The following is a 21,786-nucleotide window of genomic DNA, read 5'->3' on the forward strand; positions in this document are numbered from 1 at the left end:
TACAAAGGCTTTCACAAAAGATAATTTTGTGGGTCCCCTCATAACTAGGATTTTTATCTGCAGATCAGTAGATCTGTGCTTAAATTTGCTTATGCTTGGAGGAGTCCAAGTAGGATACTCAGTGCAGGGACCTCCTGGGAAGTTTCCCTGGAACCCTGCAGTCCAAGACTACAAGAATACCAAATGTGTAATTTACACACACAAAGAATCAAATCTGCAAGATTTAAATTTAACCTCTACATCCCATCATTTGGGAGATGTGTGTTTTTGTAACCAACATCTACCTGTTTCAACCTCCCGCCCTTTACCTTTGTTCTTCATTCCAATATTCCTCCCCTTCTCCATGCCACACATTAGATAAAGAGCAAACATATTATCCATTTGCCAGAAAAGTTGTTAATGGTTATTGAATCAAAGAAGATCTTTAACAAAAATTAACATGCATCTGGCCCTTTAATATTATCCTATATCAAAGTCAAGCACATCATGTTGTAAAAGATTTTGTACACAATTGCCCATAATCTAAAGCTACCATGCCAGAAATTGAATTAACAAGCCTTTCATTGAGATCAGCAATTCAGTTCTCAAATGTCCAATCCAAATTCAGTGCAGTAAGCTGAAGCAAGGGAACAGTAAGAGGCACTGAACTGAGGCAACGAAGCAGGCGAGGCACTTATGAATTGTAATATTTCAGGTTTCTCTGGGCAGAGCATCATTCATATGGATAATCCATAACCCACCGGTCAGAAAAATTGGGGAACAGCATGAGGAGAATGTCTGCTTAGTCATCCAGACAGAGCCAGAGTGATATTTTGGATTTGGCTGAAAATCACTCCTGTGGGATTTCTGGCACTTGTCACAAAAATGTGTTTAAAATCAAGATGAGTTAAAGCTGCAAAGCATAGATCTGGCCCTCCCCAAAGTTCATTTGACTCCAAGGGTTTAGTTTAAACCCATCTCTAAACTGAAATAGTTGAATGTAACCCATCTAGATTTGCTCTATTTGCTACTTTGGTTCTGCTTCTGTCAGACTCAAGAATATAGGCCAAAAGTTTGAAACTTGGGTGCCCAAAGCTTGGTACTTGGGGCTTGTCTACACATACACACAAACATGCAAACCCTTGGCTGGGTTATAGAGGAGCAAAACTAAGCAATTTAAGCCCGAGAAGAGTGTCAACACACAAAATTGCACTGAGCAACAAAAGCAGGTTTAAAAAAAAAAAATCAGTTAATTGAGAGCACAGGTGTTTGTGGACACTATCTCCCCCAAAGTCCAAACCATGCAGAGCATACAGCTATGCATGGTTTCAACTCAAGACCATGAAGTCTTCCCCGACTAGCTGAAATGCAAGCCAGGTTTGCCCAATTTTGCCCATGTTTGTTGAAAGTGTCACAAATCTTGACGATTTTGCAACAAAGCTTTGCTCAGCCCTGTTACATAACCCTTGTCTTCTATGACTACACTTAAAATGCTACAGTGGCATAGCAGCACTGCAGTAGCACTGGAGTGTAGACCCTCCAGTGACGGAACAGGTTCTCCCGTTGTTGTAGGTAAGCCACCTCCCCAAGAGGCAGTACCTAAGTCGATAGAAGATTTCTTCTGTCAACCTAGTGCTGTGTACCCTGGGGGTTAGGTCAGCTTAACTACATCTCTCAGGGGTGTGGATTTTTCCTGAGAGATGTAGCTACGCCAGTGTAACTTTTCAGTGCTGGATATTTGCATTTTCCTCCAGATATGTTGCTTACCAGAACAGTAAGAAGTTTGGACGATAAGAAAAGGCTCATTCATTTGAAGTTTTTTGGTATGAGTTGGATAGTTCTCTTTTTCTCTCTCTCTCTTTTTTTTGGGGGGGGGAACAAAAATGGAGAAGTGCAGTGCAAAGTCAGCACAAGAGACAGCAGGACAAAGTAACAGGTGATAATTATGGGTATGGCTCTCACACCTTTGCACTGTAAATTTTTAAAAATGCTGCTGCTGAGATCCTGTGTTTTGGGAACCTCAAAGATCTCTTTACATTGTGAGTAAAGCTGAGCTTTCACTTCAATTTCTAAATAAATTAATGGCATTGCAGAAAAAAATCCAAACATTTTTCTTTTAATAAAGTATTATTGTGCTACTTTCCTAACTTTCTTCTCTTCTTTTTCACACAGATCATGCTTTGGCAAAAGCGTTCTATAAGTAAACTCTGAAGAACTATGGAACATATAGTAGAAAATTTGAAGAGCTACCTATATTTCTAAAGAATTCAGATTGAAAGAACATCTTCAACAAAGGACAAGGTGAAGTGACTGGTATAAATACTGACAAATTCTTACCAAGATGTTGTCTAAACTAAGCTTTATTCTGAAGAATTTCCTATCATTAACACCAGTGCAGCTCCACCAATGGCAGCACTAATGTGGACAAGGCACCGACAGCATTTTTACCATCTTGAGTAAACCAAGCAGGTTTAGATAGCACCATGGTTAGGATTCTGTCTACAGCAGTGCTCCCTCCTTGGCTATAGACAGTGAAGATGTAGTGGTGTTAGCAATGGTAGGTATTTCTCCCTCCTCCCCCATAACAATTCCTAGTGAAGAGATAGCCTCAAGTTATCAATTCCTGTTCTACAAATACCACACAGAATTCTATTTTCAACAGGTTGTCTGTCATTGACTGTGTATCACACCAACTCTTAAAGGACGTATCCTCGGTTGAGCAGAGATTGATTTCCGCTTCAGCCTCAGTGTACATCCTGTACATGTTCCCAAATGGTGTGAGAGGCTCACCTCCTTGTAAGACATATTGGAAGTATGGCTTGATTTAACTGTCAAGCTCACTCAGTGCCCACTACAGGAGATTGTTATGTCACTCATCTTTTCATTCTGGAAGTGGGTTTCAGTTATTTGACGCACGCGCAAAATTATTTTTAACAGCATCCAAAAGCATGCTGGCAGTTTCCTTGTCTTCATTGCCTAGAGCTGTATCAGCTGCCTCCTCTCTAGGACAGAGAAAGCAACACTGACTTTTTTCCCCAGTTGAAAAAAAATTGTTAAAGTGGGATCTCGCCCCCCCCTCTTCCCTTCCACACACACTTTGAATCATTTTTACCTCCTCTCCTTCCCACCCCCACCTCCCCCATCAGAAAAAAGGGAGAAATAATTGAGAGAGATTTTTTTCTTATCAAAACTAAACAAAAAAATTAAGGAGTTAATTTAAAAAGATTTCAGCATCACTATTAAAGCATCCATTATTTAAGCATCACTACTAGCACTATTCCAACATCAACAGGAGTACCACTTTCAATGAAGACTCGGACTTTAAGGCCTGAAGGGACTATCATAATAATAGTCTGACCTCTGCTCATTGCAAGCCGTAGAACCAAGAATGAGCAAAAGATCAGAATACATTTGAAATTGACAAGAAAATTAAGAGATATAGGCCAAATATTGAAAATCTTTCTAGTTCAGAGATTTGATATTTAGAAGTGGAACAAGTGATAGTTTACCTGCTGCTGCACAACAATACTTTGGATTCAACATTCAGATCAGTCTTTGACTACACAGCTATCTGTTCCATTACCAGCTGTTGAGCACTCTCTGACCGACAGCCATAGACGTGGTATAAAAGCCTTATTAGAATAGACTGTGGAGCACATCCATCACGCTGGTATCTGAGAGCAGTTCCTTTGCACTTCCTGTTACTGGACCCATCACACTTCATCTGGGTGAGGAAACAAATACAACCCAGTTCTTCTTATGTAATTGCAGATTGTTCAGTTGTGTCTTTATTCACTCCACCAGGGACCATCGCTAACACAACCTATCAATGAGTGGAGAGGAAACCCTCTTATCTGAGCCATGCTGTCAGTACATTTCAGAAAACAGCAGCCTGACTGAAAAGGAGAACAACTTATCCTCTCCTTTAAACCACTGTATTATTCAGCTCATGCAGCTTCTCCGCGTAAAGCTAACTCAGTATTTTTTTCCACCCTAACATGCATTTATGCCCAAAAGTTTGGCTACAACTCAGATCAGGGTCTGATCATTTGGGTGCTTATCCTTAATGAAGTAACTCTCTGAACCTGAGCTTAACCCATTACCAGTAAATTGCAATTCGAGAGCATAAGAGTGTGCTGGTAAATCATACTTGAAAGATAATTATACCTATAATTTATATCAGTTTTTGTCAAGGACAAGGACAGTTTAGAAACTCACACTATATTCTCCATGCTAGCTTTGAGAATTCCATTCATATGTGGAAATAGATTAGATGCACTAAAATCACATGTATGCTCTATTGTTACCTATGTGGGCTCGACCACAGATCTTGCCAGGCGAGACATATAAGACTGGCACCACCATTCTACTTTCTTTTATTGCAGAGCCAAAATAAATGTTGTGCTGTTGATTCCTGCAGCCAAAATAAGCATACAGCTAGGCTAAAATTGTCCAATGGCTCCAGTTTGCTGAGCACAACTTGGGTTAAGAGAGGTTTGTAGTATCCCAAAGGCACTGCTCTCAAAGCTCTTGGGTGAATGACTTACTCAAGCATGTCTCTGCAGAGGGCATAAAAGAACATAAGAGGTAGCATCACAGGGCGGGGTTCCCTCACCCTGGATTCTTACCACAAACAGTCCTCACATATATCAGTGGCAAGCTCAACACCAAGTGCTTTACACCAAACCTTTACCTACTACCATGGCACAGAGCGGGGAGGAGAAGAGATCTGGTTTCTCTGAGGTCTTGGGCTTCTCTGGCCTACCCTTCCTCCCTGCTTTCTCCTCCTTCCTCTCTTAACTGTTTCCAGCTGATAAGCTGAATCACCCAGTCAGCTAGTTAAATCACTTATTATTTATTACCCCATGAGGGAACACTTCCAAAGTGCACAGGGTGGAAAGTCAGGCTGTTCTCACGCAGTCACTGGTAGCAATTCAAATGACAATAAGAAAGCAACACAGACTGATGATCTGGAGGACATGCAAACTGTACAGCAATATGTGCTGCCCATTGTTTGTGGTGCTCACTACTGCAGTGAAAACAGGGTGTAACAGCAATAAAGGAGATGTTGCAGTGTTTTAATGATGTTTTCACTGATCTTTTTACATCCATAGCACTATCTTAGAGGACTCTTTTTTGGCAATAGCTACTTCACGGACAGAATGCAATACACACACACACACACGTTATTTTAAAGATTACATATATAGAGCAGAGTATGTTCTTATAGTGCTTGGTTTCATTTCTTGTGAATATTCTTGACCATCTGTCAATGCAGTTTTGAACAGCTGGATTCATGGATCAAACGGCATCACTTTCAGAAGTGCTTATTCTCTGAAGGCAGACAGGGGAGAGTCTCAAACTAAACTCACTTTTCAGCAAACTGTTTTGATTCGCTAGAAGCATTTTGCTTAATTGCTCTGCCCCGTGCATATTCTCACCCATTCCAGACAGATTAAAAAAAATGGACCCACCTATGCTCTAAGGAGCCAAAGAATAATGGGCTTTTTGGTACTTTCCATTTGCGGAGGGAGTGGCAAAGGTGAATCAGATCAACACCAAGGAGATGCAAGATTGATGTTTCCCTCTCCAGGTTAGATGGGTGGTTGCTAAATTTTCTCTTTCCATTCCAACCCATTACCTAATTCCAATTTAGATAATTACATTCCGCCTACCAAATGCTCTCCTTGCAGTTAAAATTGGATATGGTATTCTTCCCTCCTCATTCCTAAGTTATTTTGAAGTGTAAGTGTTGCTGTATACTGTTAAATAGTTGCCACAGTCCATCCTATAATATGGGGGTGGAACATTTTAGTTATGGGTGAAGTGAACACATGAAAGACTATAGGATTGGGATCCTCTAGGTGAAAAGAGTGACAGTGTCATCAAATCTCTTGGAGACCAGTCAGAGCCCCCGCTCAGGCTTTTCTACAAATGTGGCTCCTCCTTTCGATTGCAATTACAGGGCAGCTGAAGTCAAGTGTGTTTCCTGTATCATGGGCATGTCAGGATGTAGCCATATCCTATTTAAAGAGAGATTGTCCTTTCCCTGGAGCTGCTATTGGGACAAAGATGTTCTATCATTAGTTTTGTATTAATTAAATCTTCAATGCCCTTTCTATTTTGTTTAAGTTCCCACCACAGTTATAAGTTGCTGGACAAATTATATCAAGTGCCTATTTTACACAATACATGGAGACTCACGTGTTTGTTCAGTTCTTCGGCTTGCATAAGCAGCTTTCTAACAGCAGCCTTTAGCATTACACCAGCTATCACCGCTTGATCAAAAAGACCTGGGCCTGATCTGACACATGTCTAGCTAGGATAGTGGAGTTCTTAGATGTAGGCTAAAGGGAGAAGTAGTACATGTTTTTCTTCCCCTCTTGGTGCTGTGCTGCATTCAGAAAGGGATAATTCATGGTCTATAACCCTTCTGTTGCCCTGGCAGAAAATCACTCCCCTATTATGACACTCAGGGTCCAGACACCCCAGGGAGAAAAGAGGGAGTCTGAACACCCCAAATAAGCAATTGAATCATCTAATTGTATACAGTATTACTGTTCCATAAAAGTATTGAGGTATGATATAAAAATTGGTGATACTCGGATCATGATTATCATTGTGCATAAAGAGTTATGTATGTGTGCTGGAAGTATGTTCTTAAAATATGTTTTTGGAGCATATCTGATAAACAGGTTTGTCTAGACAAAGGAAGGTAGATTTGCTAATTTGCCAGGGTAAGCCAGAGACAAAGAAAGTACATTTACATAGAAGAGAAACAAAGCAAGCTAACAAGATACAGCTTGGCGAGCACACCAAAGTTTGTAGCCCCTGGCTCTGGAAGCATAGACAATGGACTTTGGGTGATATAAGGGGAGCAAAAAGCCATTTTAGTAATCCATCACTTGGAGGCCACAGGGTACAGCACCTACAGAGCCTGCGAGAGTTTGGATGCTGTATTGAAATGCTCTCTCTGTAACTGACCTTGCAGACTCTGCTGTGAAACAACGTGTTGGGTAAATTCTGAAAAGCGTAGGGGGGAGCACAGCAGTTGTGACTCTCACTCACTGCACAGCTGTAACTTGTGGGTCTTAGTCCCCCCCCCGCCCCCAGTGATTAGATTATATATAGAGGTTTATGAGTCTGCTACTGTCACCGGCCTAAGAGTCCAGGGCTCCTAACTGAAGTGTTAGAGACTCATGATTTTTTTTAATCTAGAGTTCCTGGGTTCAGCCTCTGCAGGGGACTCCTCCAAAGGTGGTGTGAACAGTGAGTCACAAGAAGTGACCCATACAGGAATTTGAACTACTATGGACGGTTGAAGCTTGAGGTGTTTTGCTGACTGGGATTGGGGGGTGCCCAATATGTAACCCACATAAATCCAATGTCAGCATTTGTCTTCTCTAGTGGCTAGAACCTGTGTGGAAGGGGGCCACCAGTGCTGAAACTGTGGCCCTGCCCCCTACTCCACCTCTTCCCTGGGGGCCCCACCCCATGCTCCTGCTCCTCCCCCAGAGGCCCCACCCCTGGCCAGGCCGGAAGCTAGAGCTGGAGCGGGTAAGAGCCACCCAGCAAGTCCCTGACCCTCCACTTGCCCTGGGCAGGGGGGCCCCCAAGAGCAACTTCAAACCTGTGTCCCCGTCCCCCTGGGCAGCTCTTACCACAGCCCGGCTCCAGCTTCCGGCCTGGCAGGGGCGGGGCCTCCGGGGGAAGAGCAGGAGCAGGGGGTGGGACCACAGAGAGCGGTGGGCCATATGCCCTCCCTCCCACTTCTACTGAGGTATAGATCCTGTCCAGAGGTCCCTGGTTCATTCACTGCATACAATCTGACCAGGGGCATTGTTACACTGTTATATTAAGGTTAGTGTAATGAGAGAGTAGAGACCTGGCCTTTCCATGTATATGCCTGGGGACCAGAAAATGGAGGAAGCAACTGATTGCTGGAAAGGGAAATTAGAGAAAGGAAAAAAAGATAGACACCAGGCCAGATTCTGCTGTTACTCCAAACTTACTGCAGTACAACTGAGCAGGATCTGTTCCACTGTGTCCAGTGCATTCTTGTAGAGACAGATACTTGGAGATCTTCATCTTTGTCAAATTCAGGGGCTTTTACCCTGGGCAAGAAGTAGTGTGGGTGGGGATAGGCGTTAATCCACTGGGGTTTCCCTGCACAGGTTCGAATCCTGCCGACTACTGCATTGTGACGTTCTGCTCAGGACACCCAGAACTGTAAGCCACTGTGCTACCACGCTGCCTCAGCAAGAGTGAGCTTTGCTGGAGATTAGACTGTGTGTCAGCTCCCTGCCACTGCAGCCTGTCTGCTTCACCCGGAGACTGTTACCTGCAAGACAAGGTTAAGACTAGTAATCAGTGAACCCGAGTTCCCCAGAGACGTCTCCCTGCAGTGTCCAGGCCCTCTCACTGGACACTCAAGAAATTAAGTTTCCTGCCTCCAAAGAGACAGTGTATACATCAGCCTGTTAGGTTGGCTGAAGACTCTCACTTTACTGAGATGGTTTATGGTAAAACTAAGAAAAGGTTTATTAACAAAGAGCAGAGATATAAGTGATACTATGCAAGAATAAAAACAGTACGGTACAAAGAAAACAACCTTAATTTTAGCAAGATATAATCTTTGCCTAAACTGTTTTCTTACTTACATCAAGTTACCAGCATCCAAACTCTTCCAGGCTCTGTGGGTGCTGTACCCTACGTCCCCTAAATGATGGATTATTAATGATTGCTGATCATTTTAACAGGTGGAAGAGGCTAGGAGCGAAACCTATTGGGAATTGCTGCAGGGAAGGAAATGCTGAAGGAAGAAATAAGCAAGACAAAAAACAGGGAAGGAGGGAAAACAGAAAAAGAACAGGAAAGTGGGAGAAATAAAGGGCAGAAGGAGACATGGTCCTGAGAAACATACTCTCCCAGTGAGGGATGCAGAGTTGACTGTTGGGTCCTTAGTGTTAAGTCCCTAAAGGCCATATTCTACTCTTGATCTTTGTGCAAACCTGCCATTGACAGATGTGGGTAGCCTGTTGAGGACTGAGCAGAGGATACACTCCTCATTTTATACCTGGCCCACGGAACACATCCAGCATTCTCTATAGACTGAGTCTGACCTCCCTGCTCTAGCCCTCTGGGACAAGACTGTAAGTAAGATAGCAATTGCCAAACTGTGATGAGATTTTGGATAATATTGTTTTAAAAGGATTCCAAATCAAACTCAAGAGTTAATGTATCATAAGTGGAAAACATATATGTATGCTATTTAAATTAAGCAGGGCAGCGTGCTTGGCAGTGGAGTGGTGGTTGTTCACCGTCTATGGATAGCACTTGAGATCATATTACCTCTCTGCTGATGACTGGTGGTTAACGTGAACAATTTTTTTTTTTTTTATTTGGCACAGCACTATTTAGGTTATCTGGGACTTGGCCAAGCCCAGAGGCTGCACTCGTCTTTCTTCAGTTATGCAAACATTTCAAAGTACGTGCGTGCACACACATACGCCCATTTCTCATGAGGAAAGAGAAATGCTGCAGACAAAGGGCCTGATCTTGACATCAGTAAGAATTTTGGCTAATTAAAGGGAGCAGGATCTGGCCCAAACAGAAATTAAATGGAGATTTTTACAGAAAGAGACTGAGAGAAAGTTTTGTCCAGCGGTTATGGCTCTAGTCTATACTGCCAATGAATCCCTGAGGTGATTGGGCCAGTCACTTATTCTCTTTATGCCTCAGTTTCCCATCTGCAAAATGGGGATAATAGCACTTCCCCACCTCCCACAGGTGTTGAGAGACTGAATGCTTTAAAGACTGAGGTGCTCAGACACTGCAGTAATGGGGTGGCCATATAAGTATGACAGTTTGTGGTGGGAAGAGACTGATGGACCAGCTGGTCAGAGTCACTACTTAATAACACCAAAAAACAGGTTCAGAATTTCATAGTAGCACTTTTTAAAAAAAAGTATCTATTACATGTACCACACAACACTTCACTTTTCCTGCTGTCAGACATGCTAATTAATTTATTTTTATTATTTGGGAAGGGGAAGGAGTAATAATAGGGCAGAAACCTTTATCCCTCCCACCTAAACAGGCTTTCACAAGTGATCCTTGAACTTACAACTGTCTCAGCTCTCTCCCACCTAAAAGAAGTAAATAAAATCAAGCCCTATTCTTAGTTACCTAAAAGAAATAAAGATATTTACTGGCACTCAGAGTACAGCATATGTTAGACAACAGTCAACTAACATCAGATGGCTGCTTACTTTTTCCACTGAAGTCTGCTGTCATAGTTACATAGTAATTCATAAGTAGTCATCTGTGGAGAAGATCCACATATTACCCAACATCACGACCCATGGGACTTTCAGGATTTCCAAGGCTTATGTCTCACTTCTGACTTACAGATGCTCATTTTAAACTCACTGGCAAAGGTCCCTTTGAGTTCAACGAGTGCAGGATCAGGTTCTTAAACTTCTATGTATGGTGTCAGGCCTGTGTTAACAAGCAGCCATATGATATTTTTAAAAAACACAGTATGTAAACAAAACACAATGCTGGGTTTAATTAGCCTTTTTTGGTCGTTTTCATGAGACCCATAAAGACAGGAGGGGAGGTCTTCTTGGGACCTAGCACCACGGCTCTCCATTTTGATCCCTGCACAACTTAATCCTGGTTTGACAATGTTTGGCAGGCATGAAGCACTGAATACTTGTCCTTCGTGATTGGTAGAGAAATGTAGCGGTACAGGTGGAAAGCAATAAAAGCAAGTAGGAGCCACAGCAGAGACCTGTGGTCTTTTGGCCATTCAGAGACCTTTCTACAGTTTTAACTTCCTTTGCCTGTGCTGACTGGCTGTTTGCGCCTGTCAAGGCTAATTCCCCACTCTGGCACTTTGATTGCATCAGGTGGGGGTCCGCAAGGATTCTAAAAATTAATACTGGCCACTCAGGCTTGTATTAAACTCCGAAGGTTACAGCTTCTCTCTGACCTTGGATTGGTAGATGCTGCCACCATTCAAGTGCAGAACCCCTTTGAGAGCCCAGGAAGGTGCACTTGGGAATTCCTTCCTGTAGGGTACCCTCAAGCCCCTTCATCCCCCATCAAGGGAAGAGCTGAGATAGAAAAAGAAAAGGAAATCAGCTGTTGCCACCAGCTAATTAAATGACACGCACAAACCTCTTAAGACACACAAATTCAATTCTGTTCTAAAAAAAAAAAAGGTAAATTTTATTAATAATAATAAAAAAAAACCACCTGGGAACTAGGCTATTGCTAGATTTAAAAAGAGCAACTACGAGGATTAGGCATCAAGAATAGCTTTCTTGAGGTCAAGCTTAAAGGTTACAAGCAAAACAAAAGCACCTGGGGTTAGCACAGAGGAATCCAAAAGCCATAAAGAAATAGAAGGGATAAACCTAATTGCATCTTCCTAGACATTTTCTGATCTACTTACATACCTGGGGGTTTAAATGAGTAGTTTTTAGATATGATACTGATGATTTTTCATACCTGGCCCAAACTTCTCACAGCATAACTCTGCCCTGTTCATCTCTCCCCGGGAGAACAGACAGACAGACAAAAGGGAAGTCTTTGTTAAATTTTAAAAAGTTCTAGCCTTCCCATTGGTTCTTTTGGCCAGATGGCCACTCACTTCCTTTTACCTATGCATAGCAGAGAGACTTTTTAACTCTTTACTGGTAGAGCAATTAGAGAACAGCTACTAAGAGGGATTTTATAGCTACCCTTTTATGGACACCCAGCTAGCCAGTAGCTATAAAATCCCTCTTAGTAGCTGTTCTCTAATTGCTCTACCAGTAAAGGGTTAACCTCCCCCGCCCTCACCGTCCCTTCACCTTCACTTCACTCCACACCTGCCCATTTTACCCTCTTTTCCTCAGCTCCTTTCCAATCACTTTTCTTTCCAGTTAGCTGATCCCCTCCTAAGTGAAACCACCCCAAAAATAAATAAATCATGGAGCTAGCATGAGGTTTGCAGCTATCACATCATTCACTTCGCTTGTAAGTTCTATCCCTTCCCACACTCCCTGTCTGCCTTGTCTGTTCAGATTGTCAGCTTTTTGGGGGCAGGGACTGTCTGTTACTCAGTGTTTGTGCAGTGCCTAGCACAATACGGCCCCATTTTTGGTTGGCCTTGAGGCACTACCATAATAAACAAGATACATAATAATAAATCAGCAGATACAGAAACCATTGAGAACATTTGGCTAATGAGACAGAAGTGGCAGAACTTTCCAAAATATCTTACAAGTGCTCATGTACTTAAACGGTTATAGCACAGCAGACATTGCAACCTTGGAGCGATTTATTCCTCTGATACCTAAAGAACGAACTCACAATAAGTGTCCTAACAGGTGTTAATCTCTTTCAAAACTGGGTGCATGTGTGGCGTTTTGCCATCATTGCCCCTCACACAGTGTTATATGCTACAGAAGATTTGGGGGGGGGGGGAAATCACGTATCAGTTAAGTGGATTAAATAATACAACCCCTAGGGACTTGAAAGGAACACTCAAAGCCAGGACCAGCCTTAAGCACCAGCAAAGCCTCTTTCAATATCATAGCTCAACTCACACTCAATAGCTCACACTGGCCTGATTTCCCACTGAATCACCTGGGCCAGAGCTGAGGCAACAATTTCTAACGAGATTCCCTTGGTCTCTGGCAATTTGGTCTTGGTCTCTGGATTGGATAGGTAGGCAATTTAACCAGGCTTCTGGTGTCTTAAGTCTCTGCAAATGACAAAGCTGGCCATCTCAATGGTACAGTACAAGATACCATGTAACTGAGGTGGACAGTCACCCGGCTCAAACATTGAGCTGCAAATATCAGCTACTCAGAGAAAATAAGAAAGTAAAGCAGTTTGTCAGTAATCTACAAAGGCTGAAGCTTGCTTACACAACATATTCAGACTAGGATGTTCAAAGGAGCCTTAGGGAGTTAGGTCCCAACTCCTATTAAAGATCAGTGTGAGTTGGGGGCTTGATTTAGGCTGCTTTGCAAACCCTGACTCAGCCAATTTCAATTCACGAACAAGTTTTTAACAGTCTCAAATAAAAATGAAGTAAATCTGGTTTTGACCATTGCAAATTATTTGTCCAGCTCTAATTATTAATCTCTTTTCATGCTATTGTATCTTTTCAAAACATTCACCTGTAGCACTCCAAGTTTTCATGGCTTTCTACCTTCAGATGAATGACATGGTGTATAGATAGTACTGAGATTTCTCCCCTCTGCTTTCTACTAATCACTACAACATTTCACCTTTTCAACCCTTCCCCAGAGTGGTGTAGCATACAGATCAGCGACAGTTGTAAGAGAATACTAATGTAACTTAATGACAGAAAAACCCTAATATTGTTTAGTTTAATCTTTGTTCCCCCAGTTCATAATGGTAGTAGCTCTTACCTGAATAGGGCAGGAGAGAACAGACCTCATTCTCTCTCCAACTAGATAGAAAAGGTGAACTAACTACTTCCAGACGCACCTTAGGGTCCAACCAGCTGAAGGCAATTTAAAGATTCACAGGTGCCACAATAACCAGTCAGTGGAAAAGGAGGCAGTAAGGGTATTCTGCTGAATAAAAGCCTAGAGCAGAAAAGTAGGTTACTTCAGGCAGTTATTTTTAAGAGATAAGGTTCCATTTTAAAACAAGTCACCGAGTGCATCTCAAGGAGGATATTGTGAGGCTTAATTCACTACTACCTAATATGAGTACAGTCCTTGGAAAGAAGGGCCTGTTTTGGTTCTGTTTGCACAGTACCTAGCACAAACGAAGTTCTGGTCCAGGAGTAGGGAATTTAGGTGCTAGTGCAATATAAATCAAATAATATATATGTAAAGTTAGACACATTTGTAAATGTCCTTAAGCTATTAAATAATTATGTATTGTATAAGTAACTTAGTCTGAGTCTTAGGCTGTCTGTTATAGGGATATTAAACTAACCTGTGAAATGAAAAGAAAAATCTGTTTGTGTAGACTGCATTTTTATTCCTGCAGGACACTTCAGTTCCCTGTATTTGATCTTCTCCACATTCTGTAAATCCTTGAATTTTGAGTTTCATAATTTGCCAGTTACTTGCCTGCTAATACTGACCATGTCACCTAGAGGTTTCTTAGGAAAGGTAAGTATTGTAATTTAAAGTCTGGGAAAAAATGAGGAGGAAAAAGGCTTTGAATTATCTCACATAAATTCCTGTTACTCACACAAAAAATGTCTTATACCAGTTCCCCCATACTGCATTGGCTCCTCTGTTCCTAATTCCATGGATGAAATGCATTTACCTCTGGTTACATCTGTTGCAGAGTTGCTTTCAGAACTCAACCACCCATTGAAGTAAATACAATTCTTGCATGAAATACACCTGAAGTGTCCCATCATAAAAGACACAATTATTTATCCTGTATGAATGCAAAGGAACAGCAGGGCATTATATTTGCACTATGTCGGATAAAATCACCAAGACTATTATTAAGCTACAGGCTTCAAGGAATAAGTTGATCTCCAGCTGCAGAGAGCTCACCTGATTACGTGCAGCATTATGAAGACTTTAGACTGCTGTTGGCAATGGGACAACAGACTAGAGGGTGGCCTGTTTCAGGATGGCAAGTCTGGGACATCTAATCTATTTTGAACTCTGCTGTTCACCTCTGGACGCCTTGGGTTAATGTCACAAAGCAAAAGGAACCAGATGTTTGAAGAAAAAAAGACATAGACATTTATATAGAAATCAGATAAACCCCTTAGTTTTTCTAATAGTTTTGAACAAAAAAAAAGTCTGCCCCTCTGGAGACAATAATGGTCCAAATTTCACCCAGATTAGATTCTATGCAACATCATTGTCTGAAGGGAAATTTGGGCATGTGGGCTGAGGAAATGCTGCTGCTGGTGTCACCCATATACTTAAAATATAAAAACTGGCCGTGTTTTAACCTTTTAAATAGCATTTGAGATCCCATTACCTCTAGTTTAAATAGGTGCATATGTAAATACACCTCTACCCCGATATAACGTGACCCGATATAACACAAATTCGGATATAACGCGGTAAAGCAGCGCTCTGGGGGGCCGGGGCTGCACGCTCCAGCAGATCAAAGCAAGTTCAATATAACGCGGTTTCACCTATAACATGGTAAAAAATTTTGGCTCCTGAGGACTGCGTTATATCGGGGTAGAGGTATATTTTCTTTACAGTATGGCAGGCTCTTTGGAAGATGTGCCATGAACCCAGAATAGTTTGTTGGATGTGAGAAGAGTCTGCACCAGGTGGTGTTCAGATAGACTAGAAGGAACAAATTCATCCTTGGCATAACTTGACTGAAGCCCTTGAAGTAACACCAGTGATGAATTTGGTTCCAAGACATTTGTTTAAACTATTTAAAAGGAACACAGACCTAACAGATGGAAAGGAAATAATTTTCCAGCAAATTAAGATGATTATGAAATATTGATTTGAAATTCGGAGCCTCTGAGAACCTTATTTAAAAAAGCTTCCTGAAATGGACAGCACATCCTTTCACGTGAGGCAGAACAATCCTCTCTCTGATCTGTGGACTCACCAACTCTATTCAGGTTTATTATTAATTACTTCTTAGAGATGCAGCAGTAGCAGGGAAAACTTAAATGGGGTGATATATCTAGTAGACTTTTCCTCCATACTAATCCTTTTTATCTTTGAATTAAGGCCATAGGCTATGGAAGTTAATTCCACACTGGATGTGATGGAACTGTAGTAACCTGTGAAAACTGCAACCTTGACAAAGAGAGTTAATCACTTCTTGCATGTATAGGCTTGTGAAACTGAGCAAAGATTTACATCAGTAGGAAGTGTGTTTTTCTTACACTGATTGAAGGGCATGAATCTACATGCTAACTCGTTCTCTCAGTGTCATCCAGTAGGGTTAATAAAAAAAAAAGCTTTACATTCATTCTAGAGGAACAGTGACTGACAAAGCAATTTCAAACACAGAGCCGAAAGACTTATTTATGCAGTGTTAAATAAAAGAAACAAAGTTTTAAAAATTAAAACCTTCCTGAGATTGTGATGGAAGAAAAGATTGAGAGACTTCATCTTCCCCCTCAGTAAAATGGAAAATTATTGCACTAGTTCCTCGAGGTTCCAAAACAACATTTGGGGAACCATTGTGCAAGCTGCTTTACAAAAACATAGTAAAGACAGGTCTACACTCTTTGAATTTACTTTCTTATTTTTAAATCAAATTCCATTACAGTTTAAAAAAGGCTATAGCAACAAATCCTGCATCTCACTACAAAGCCTTCATCTTGGCGGGGGGTTAGACTCGATGACCCTTGTGGTGCCTTCTAAGCCTGTGGTTCTATCAAACCCTATGGATCTATGATTCTACATTGGCACAGCTGCACTGCTGTAGTGCTTAAGTGAAGATGCTCCTACGCTGACAGGAGAGCTTCTCCTGTCAGTGTAGTTAATCCACCTCCCTGAGAGGCAGTTGCTATGTCAATGGGAGAAACTTTCCTGCTGACATAGTGCTGTCTACACCTGGGGTAGGTCAGTATAACTCTGTTGCTCAAGGGTTTTTTCATACCCCTGAACGACGTAGTTATAGTGATGTAAATCTGTAGTGTAGATCTGGCCTAAGAGAACATTCCTAATCTGAAGATCTAAATAGAAGAGAGACAAAGGAAGCATTAATCTCCCATTTCACGTATAGAGAATTGAGATAGAGAGAGACTAAGGCCTGGATTTTTAAAGGTATTTACACTGTGCTCTGCTCAGCATTGCAACACTTAGCTGAGGAGCCCAAGTAATTTTCAAAAGTGGTTTAGGGCAAGTCTAAACCACAAAATTAAAATGACCTAAGTACGTCAATTTACAGCCACTGCAGTAATTAAACTGCTTTTGCGTGTCCACACTATGCTCCTTATGTCAGCTGTACATGGCCTTACCAGGAGTGCTTGCTCAGAGGTAACTGTCGGTGTGGGGCACTGTGGGACAGCTTCTGAAAGGCAGCAACAGTCGATGTAACGAACACAGTGTCTATACTGACACTGCATCGATCTAACTACATCAACGTAAGTGCTACTCCTCTCAGGTAATGGGTGAGTTACATTGGCAGGAGTTGCATTTTAGCATAGAACTTACAGAGTTAGGTCGATGTAAGTTGTCTTACATCGACCAAACTCTGTAGTGTAGAGCAGCGCTTAGACACTTTTGAAAATGAGATTTAGGGCTTGTCCACACAGGGTGATCCAGGAAAATTAATCTGAATTAACTAACTATATGAATTTGAAGTGGATTAGTTAAACCGCATTAAACCCATGTATTAAGACCCTTTTTCAGAATTCAAGTGGCCTTAATTTGGTTTATCTTATTTCCAAAGTGAATTAAACTAAACCAAATTAAGGCCACTTTAATTCTGAATAATGGCATCAAAGGGATTTAATGCACTTTAATTAATCCACTTCAAACACACACCTTTAGTTAATTCAGATTAGCTTTCCTGGATGTCCCTCAGTCTACAAGACCATTGGCTCCTAAATTAGTTATACCTTCCAACATCCAGATACCTTTAAAAATCTGACCAGGTCACACAGGTAGAACCCAGAATTGAATACAGAACTTCAGTCCCTGATCAGTGACTTAGCCAGAAGGCCAACATACTTCTCCAAGAAGTGTTCTTTCTAAACTCTAAACAGGGTTCATACAACACACCTTCAATTGACTTTAGGTTAGAAAGCCCCACATCATTAAGTGGGACAAGTTTTTAGCTTTGTGTACCTATGAAAGATTTACTTTTTCACAAGTTGGTGACATTTTTCATTATTTTCCTCTAATAACATAAAAGGTACAGGTTTGTTTTCTCTTTATTCCCTACCTCTTCCCATTTGAGGGCTGCCAGCCATTTTCCATACTCAAGGAGTAGCCACATACATTTAGTCTGGTTTATTTTTATTTTTGACTACCAAAAACAGGAAGAATGGACAAAACTTAAGTCTCTAGGAAGGAGCTAAGTGTGCTTTCTTTCTAACAGGCTGCAGCAACTGCAGGAACAAAATAGCTGCTCTCTCTGCAGACAAACAGGATTCATAGGTATTTAAAGGAGCTGTATGTAGAACGGAGACTTCACAATTTCTTATCTTCATTGTAACAGCATGGAGGTCACTCCAGCACACGCCCTGTGCTCAGGCACGACATTGCAGTTGAGTCTGTGCCTCAGTTTCCCCTCCCTCAGGGTATAAACAAACCCACGCAGGCTTTCTAGTATTAAAGAGCATTCTCTTCAGAGAGTCTCATTTAACAGAAAGGGATAACATGAAAACATAAATAAAAGCTTCAGTCAGCTACTTCACTGGACACGATCCACCCCTGGGTTAATCAGGCTTATGTCTCATCCCTCTAGCCACAAAGTACTCTCAGGCTGGATTTCTTGCCTGGAGCTTGGGCCTCTGCTGGGCATGCAGCCACATGCTAGTCTTCCCCAAACAGGGCATCACTCTTTGTTGAACCAGTCCCTAGTAGCTCCACAGGCAATGCCATGCCCAGTTTGCTCTCCTGGGCTGCTCCAGTCACTGGCCTGGCTTCACTTTCCCTCCAAGCCTGCTCCTCTCTCCGTGGACCTCTACTCCCCAGGGAGACACCACAAGGAGTAGTTTCTTGCTCCCTGACATCTCTCTCTTCTCCAGCAATTCCTCTGTTCTGGCTTTCATAAGCCTTTATTAGGTCCAGGTGCTCCTTATCTAATTACCTGCCACGCAGTTACTTAGGTAATTAACTATCCACAGTTGGATCTCGGGGCCAGCCCCCATGACATTCACATACAACAGTGACAGCCCAGTAAATTGCCAATATTCATACCAAGACCCACGATTCAGAACATCTGGTTTAAGAGGAAAGATGTGCTGCCTGAGAGATTTCTAAATGTCAAACCTCCTCTGAGTGCTACGTCTAGGTTTTATTCAACCGGGAGTTTTGCCACTTCGTTACTGTACATTAAATTACTTGACGTTTTACACAGAATCATGAGATGATGTGTCATTCCATAACAGGACAACCCTCACATTCTTGTTTTACTGCCATAAACAAACAGTTGGGCCAGGGATTTAAATTCCTCTCAGGGTAGCTTGGCAACTTTTCTGTCTGTGAGATCAGGGGTTGATAACTAAGACAATGCAAAACTTGGAGGCTTTGACTTATAGGGATTTGCATGAACCTTTAGATAAATTCTAATTTCCGTTACACCTGTAGCTTTCGCAAGAACTAAGTTCACACACAAACATGTGAAAACGTATGATACAGATCACATTGACTATAAAGGAGAAAGTCCAGTGGATTGACTCAGTTCATTACGCTGTCTGGCTCAGTCAGCCGTACAGTTTCAAACATCATGGAGCTGTGTTAGTTTTGGATTTTTCTATGATTGACTAATGAGTCACTAGCAAATTATGGTCTGCCTATGAGTAGGCATCAAATGTGTGGGATAAGCCAGGGTGGATTCTATGAGAAACTAGTGAAAAAGAAGTAGAGGGAATGAAGGAAATCACCTCGTAATTGAGCTCAAAGGAGAGTTACGCCAGTAAACTTCAGTTTCCCAAGTATATCCTTTCAATAAATTAAAATGTAACTTCACTTGCATGTTTTTCTGTAAACAAAATATAATCTCTTAGAGTAAATCATAGCAGGAACATAAGAACATGCCATGGCACATCAGACCAGTGGACCCTCTAGTCTATTATCATGACCCAGAATGTGGCTAATGCCAGAGGAAGGCACAAGAAGTCCTGCAGTGGGCAATTAAGGAAGAACCTGTGTATAAGAAAAGTTCCCTCCTAATCCTCCTCGGTTAAAAGTTGGTTTATGCCCTGAAGTATGAGAGTTTATATCCCTTCTAAACCTTATTTTGAACCTTCTAATCTAACTGCCAAGGTTCACAATTTCCATCTAAATGACCAGTCCTTTTTTGAATCCTGCTAAATTCTTGCTCTCAACTAAATCTTGTGATACTGAGTTCTGTAGGCTAATTGTGGACTGTGTCAAATAGTAGTTCCTTGGGTCAGTTTTAAAATTGCTGCCTTTCCATTTCATTGATTGTCCCCTTGGTCTTGTATTATAAGCAAGGATAATTAGACACCATTGATCTACTTTCTCTCTACCTATCATTCATTGTCTTGTATACATGTATTATGCCTCCTTTTATTCACTTCCTCTTGAAAGTAAATAGCCCCATTCTTGTCACTCTCTCTTTATATGGGTGGTTTTCCCTGCCTCTGTTACCATCAGTCTCTGACCATCATTTCTCCTATTCCGTTCATTAACACATTAAAAAACACCAGTGCATAATTTAAAAATGTAACCAAATCGTCATATTTCTTTCGTGCAGCAATCAAAACATATGTGTTAAGGCTATATTCAGGCATATCTTAGCTTTTTATATACAATAAATGATATTACCAGCATTAAGGTGAAGGTCTGTCTAAAATCTGTTGTAATAACTACAAGTCTGGCTCCATTGGGAAGCATATTCAGATTTCCCTTTATTCTGTAAGCTTTATTTACTCTGTTTGAGCCTTGACCTTAAACAGTATTCAGCATAGTGTCTGCCCTATAAAAACAAACTATAGTGTATGCACTGTACATCAAATACAGAATGTTATTTGAGGGATTACTGAGGAGAGTTCTTATAATAGTCACAAAATATTTCTCAAGTGGTCACTATTTACTCAGGGATCCTGACTATCTGGATCTAAATTTCCCTGTAACCTTCCCCACAATGGCATTATTGCTTTACTAAGGGCTCAACTGTACTACATGAAAAGCAAATACAAAGCTTTACTTGTTATATATTCAAAACAATATTTCAGCAGAGACTTCCACAGCCTTTTACTTTATATATTTACTATTATAGCAACCATTTTATTTCACGATGAATTTTATACATTATAGAGAATTTCCTTACACTTCAGGCAGGGGGCATCAAAGAGATGAGTTTGACTGTAGGCTGATTTAGGAAAGAAGGATGAGTCCATTGGCTAGGGTGGTAGCCTAATAAGACTCAAACCTAAGTTCAACTGTCTTCCCTGCAACATACTTCCTGTGTGACCTTAGGTGAGTCGCTTAATCTCTCTGACTACAAACTGTAAAATGTTGATGATAGCAACATTTCCCTATCTCCCAGGGATGTTGCAAGAATAAATACATTAAATTGTGTGAGGTGCTAATGTACTCTGGTAATGAGGAGCTATATAAGTCAATAAGATAGAGTTAGGGGTACAGAGGTAATGAGAACTGGTAATTAATATCCCACAGAAACCATGTCACCCTCAATATCATTGTGAGATACTTTGCTTATTCAGTCTTTCTATTTACAGATGGAATTGTGAGGCAAAGCCTGATTCCACTGAAATCTATGGCAAAACTCTGACTTTATTGAAACCAGGATTTGGGCCTTTGTGTTTAAGGGGATTTAAGTATGGTTTGTCGTAGATTATGAAATCTAGCCCCAGGGTTATTAACTAAGATTACATGTCTGGGCTTTTCCTTTCTGGAGTAGATGGGGTTGATTGCTATCATCTAGCCCGCACGCAAAGGGTTAAAGTGTTTGTGTTTAATCCAAATGCACAGAAACCATCCTACTTTGCCCAAAAGGCTGGATCATGGGTGAAAGGAGTGTGGGAACTGCACAAAGGGGATTCTTCTCGTCCTTGTCAAGTGCAGCATGAGGTGTGCTATTATATTCCTGAAGGAGATCTGCCAGCGATCGGTGTACAGGCCTGAACTTGATCAGCTTCTATGTTTTTAACGTCTC

This window comes from Terrapene carolina, unplaced genomic scaffold, assembly GCF_002925995.2.
Source record: "Terrapene carolina triunguis isolate 2854851 unplaced genomic scaffold, T_m_triunguis-2.0 Scaffold179, whole genome shotgun sequence".
NCBI lineage: Eukaryota > Metazoa > Chordata > Testudines > Emydidae > Terrapene > Terrapene triunguis.